Source organism: Euprymna scolopes, chromosome 44 (assembly GCF_053919585.1).
Source record: "Euprymna scolopes isolate OS-2025 chromosome 44, ASM5391958v1, whole genome shotgun sequence".
In the NCBI taxonomy this organism is placed as follows: domain Eukaryota; kingdom Metazoa; phylum Mollusca; class Cephalopoda; order Sepiida; family Sepiolidae; genus Euprymna; species Euprymna scolopes.
Genome location: NC_136525.1, coordinates 38,130,457 through 38,135,456, shown reverse-complemented (window position 1 = coordinate 38,135,456; position 5,000 = coordinate 38,130,457). Strand labels below are relative to the sequence as shown.

Here is a 5,000-nt window from a genome sequence, read left to right as displayed (position 1 = left end):
GTGTGAATGGAGACACTCTGATATTATTGTAGCTCTTTTGTTAAAAGCGTAAAAGTATTTATCCAAGCTAACAGTGGCGCCCGGCGTAGCTCTGTCGTGAAGTACACTTAAATATGATATTTTAATTCTAGCAGATTTCGTATATATTATTATAGAGTTAATGTACTATCGATTTTTATATATCATAAAGTTGCGATTTCAAAAATAAAATATATCCATATGACTAGGGTGCAATAATCGAAACCAAAACCAAACGTTATGAAGAATTCTAGGTATAATTGTTTATAAAATAGTAAATGACTTGAGTGGTATCAGTTATAATCGAAACTGAAACCAAAACTCATGAGAAATTCTTGGTAAAATTATTGAAATAATATTGAAAGAAATGGAAGTTCATAACCATTTAATGAGTCACTCAGATGTAAGCGTGACACACAAAATAAATAACACACAGGCTATCCTATATATATATATATATATATATATATATATATATATATATATATATATATATATATATATATATAAGAATAATAAGATGAATTACATCACAGACCAATTAACCTTCTTGGCCTTTTGGTCAAGATCAAAGTGTAGTATCTGTTCTTCAGATGCTGCACTTCCATTTCTTGTTCTCTTTCGGTGGAGGTGAAATCCTTCACGACTGAGACAATTTTTATTTTTGTACCTTTTCTCCACGTTAAAAAACGACCCTGGTGTCTAACTCTGTCCCGTGGGGAGGCATAGTAAATAGGTACATCACAGACCAATGAATCTTTTGGTTAAGTCTTACAAAATATTTTTCGGGGGTAATATTTTTATATAAGATAATTCCAGCCACATTAAATTGCTCAATATACTAGATAGAGCAAATTACAAAGTTACGGTTTTTATTTTTATTGGAATTTCATCCAGAAAAACATAATTTTTCAAAACAGAATGTCATTATTTGAACAAAGAATAGAATATTTAAAGTAATTTCCATTAATCCATGGATTTTCGAAGCAGGCTCATCTCATCAGAGGAAAATAATTAGCAATCATTTTTATGATTAGTTGGATTTTACTTTATAAATGAGAATCGTTTTTCTACGGATCTGGCATCGCCAAAAAATTAGAAAGAATGAATCTAAAATTCTTATTCCCAAAGGATTATTGCCTGTTACTGTGGATGCTATTTCGCACAGAATTACAAATTTACCTTTTAATGGAGAAGTCTTCAGCCAATCTGGAATTTAATACCATGATCCCATTCTATGCTATTCAAGGATTATTATTCCGTTCGGATACTAAACTCTCATGTCCTTCATTATTTTTGTCCCTTAAAAAGATTTAATCTTTAATATATTTTCTATGTAAATGCTGAATAGCAAACTTATATCAAACAACATCTAATATTTTGCTAATGACTTTCCTCTGAGGAGATAAGCCTACATTGGAAATCCATGGATTAAGGAAATTGTTTTAATATTGAATTATTTGCTAATGGCTTTCCTCTGAGGAGATAAGCCTACATTGGAAATCCATGGATTAAGGAAATTACTTCTAATATTGAATTATTTGCTAATGACATTCCTCTGAGGAGATAAGCCTACATTGGAAATCACTGGATAAAGGAAATTACATTTAATATTGAATTATTTGCTAATGGCTTTCCTCTGAGGAGATAAGCCTACATTAGAAATCCATGGATTAAAGAAATTACTTTTAATATTGAATTATTTGCTAATGACATTCCTCTGAGGAGATAAGCCTACATTGGAAATCCATGGATTAAGGAAATTACTTTTAATATTGAATTATTTGCTAATGACATTCCTCTGAGGAGATAAGCCTACATTGGAAATCCATGGATTAAAGAAATTACTTCTAATATTGAATTATTTGCTAATGACATTCCTCTGAGGAGATAAGCCTACATTGGAAATCCATGGATTAAGGAAATTACTTTTAATATTGAATTATTTGCTAATGGCTTTCCTCTGAGGAGATGAGTCTACATTTGAAATCCATGGATTAAGGAAATTACTTTTAATATTGAATTATTTGCTAATGGCTTTCCTCTGAGGAGATGAGTCTACATTTGAAATCCATGGATTAAGGAAATTACTTCTAATATTGAATTATTTGCTAATGGCTTTCCTCTGAGGAGATAAGCCTACATTAGAAATCCATGGATTAAAGAAATTACTTTTAATATTGAATTATTTGCTAATGGCTTTCCTCTGAGGAGATGAGTCTACATTTGAAATCCATGGATTAAGGAAATTACTTTTAATATTGAATTATTTCCTTTCCTCTGAGGAGATGCGCCTACATTGGAAATCCATGGATTAAGGAAATTACTTTTAATATTGAATTATTTGCTAATGGCATTCCTCTGAGGAGATAAGCCTACATTGGAAATGCATGGATTAAGGAAATTACTTTTAATATTGAATTATTTCCTTTCCTCTGAGGAGATAAGCCTACATTGGAAATCCATGGATTAAGGAAATTACTTTTGATATTGAATTATTTGCTAATGGCTTTCCTCTGAGGAGATGAGCCTACATTAGAAATCCATGGATTAAGGAAATTACTCTTAATATTGAATTATTTGCTAATGGCTTTCCTCTGAGGAGATGAGTCTACATTAGAAATCCATGGATTAAGGAAATTACTCTTAATATTGAATTATTTGCTAATGGCTTTCCTCTGAGGAGATGAGCCTACATTGGAAATCCATGGATTAAGAAAATTACTTTTAATATTGAATGATTTGCTAATGGCTTTCCTCTGAGGAGATAAGCCTACATTGGAAATCCATGGATTAAGGAAATTACTTTTAATATTGAATGATTTGCTAATGGCTTTCCTCTGAGGAGATAAGCCTACATTGGAAATCCATGGATTAAGGAAATTACTCTTAATATTGAATTATTTGCTAATGACTTTCCTCTGAGGAGATAAGCCTACATTGGAAATCCATGGATTAAGGAAATTACTTTTAATATTGAATTATTTGCTAATGGCTTTCCTCTGAGGAGATAAGCCTACATTGAAAATCCATGGATTAAGGAAATTACTTTTAATATTGAATTATTTGCTAATGGCTTTCCTCTGATGAGATAAGCCTACATTGAAAATCCATGGATTAAGGAAATTACTTTTAATATTGAATTATTTGCTAATGGCTTTCCTCTGATGAGATAAGCCTACATTGAAAATCCATGGATTAAGGAAATTACTTTTAATATTGAATTATTTGCTAATGGCTTTCCTCTGATGAGATAAGCCTACATTGAAAATCCATGGATTAAGGAAATTACATTTAATATTGAATTATTTGCAAATGGCTTTCCTCTGAGGAGATGAGCCTACATTGGAAGTCCATGGATTAAAGAAATTACTTTTAATATTAAATTATTTGCTAATGGCTTTCCTCTGAGGAAATAAGCCTTAATTGGGAATCCATGGATTAAGGAAATTACTTTTAATATTAAATTATTTGCTAATGGCTTTCCTCTGAGGAGATGAGTCTACATTGGAAATCCATGAATTAAGGAAATTACTTTTAATATTGAATTATTTGCTAATGGCTTTCCTCTGAGGAGATGAGCCTACATTGGAAATCCATGGATTAAGGAAATTACTTTTAATATTGAATTATTTGCTAATGGCTTTCCTCTGAAGAGATAAGCCTACATTGGAAATCCATGGATTAAGGAAATTACATTTAATATTGAATTATTTCCTTTCCTCTGAGGAGATGCGCCTACATTGGAAATCCATGGATTAAGGAAATTACTTTTAATATTGAATTATTTGCTAATGGCATTCCTCTGAGGAGATAAGCCTACATTGGAAATGCATGGATTAAGGAAATTACTTTTAATATTGAATTATTTCCTTTCCTCTGAGGAGATAAGCCTACATTGGAAATCCATGGATTAAGGAAATTACTTTGGATATTGAATTATTTGCTAATGGTTTCGTCTGAGGAGATGAGCCTACATTGGCAATCCATGGATTAAGGAAATTACTTTTAATATTGAATTATTTGGTAATGGCTTTCCTCTGAGGGGATAAGCCTACATTGGAAATCCATGGATTAAGGAAATTACTTTTAATATTGAATTATTTGCTAATGACTTTCCTCTGAGGGGATAAGCCTACATTGGAAATCCATGGATTAAGGAAATTACTTTTAATATTGAATTATTTGCTAATGACTTTCCTCTGAGGGGATAAGCCTACATTGGAAATCCATGGATTAAGGAAATTACTTTTAATATTGAATTATTTGCTAATGGCTTTCCGCTGAGGAGATGTGCCTACATTGGAAATCCATGGATTAAGGAAATTACTTTTAATATTGAATTATTTGCTAATGGCTTTCCTCTGAGGAGATAAGCCTACATTGGAAATCCATGGATTAAAGAAATTACTTTTAATATTGAATTATTTGCTAATGGCTTTCCTCTGAGGAGATAAGCCTACATTGGAAATCTATGGATTAAGGAAATTACTTTTAATATTGAATTATTTGCTGATGGCGTTCCTCTGAGGAGATGCGCCTACATTGGAAATCCATGGATTAAGGAAATTACTTTCAATATTGAATTATTTGCTGATGGCTTTCCTCTGAGGAGATAAGCCTACATTGGAAATCACTGGATTAAGGAAATTACTGTTAACATTGAATTATTTGCTAATGGCTTTCCTCTGAGGAGATGAGCCTACATTAGAAATCCATGGATTAAGGAAATTACTCTTAATATTGAATTATTTGCTAATGACTTTCCTCTGAGGAGATAAGCCTACATTGGAAATCCATGGATTAAGGAAATTACTTCTAATATTGAATTATTTGCTAAGGGCTTTCCTCTGAGGAGATAAGCCTACATTGGAAATCCATGGATTAAGGAAATTACTTTTAATATTGAATTATTTGGTAATGGCTTTCCTCTTAGGAGATAAGCCTACATTGCCAATCCATGGATTAAGAAAATTACTTTA

At 31.5% G+C, this 5,000-nt stretch overlaps 1 long non-coding RNA gene and 1 pseudogene across 1 annotated transcript in view; one reads left to right on the top strand and one right to left on the bottom strand.

Annotated features, from left to right (window-relative positions):
* The window catches only part of LOC145268803 (uncharacterized), a 148,628-nt gene that overhangs the window by 78,118 nt on the left and 65,510 nt on the right, over positions 1 to 5,000 (bottom strand). The gene's annotated exons all lie outside the window — the stretch shown is intronic.
* Positions 561 to 693, top strand: LOC145268921 (U2 spliceosomal RNA; annotated as a pseudogene).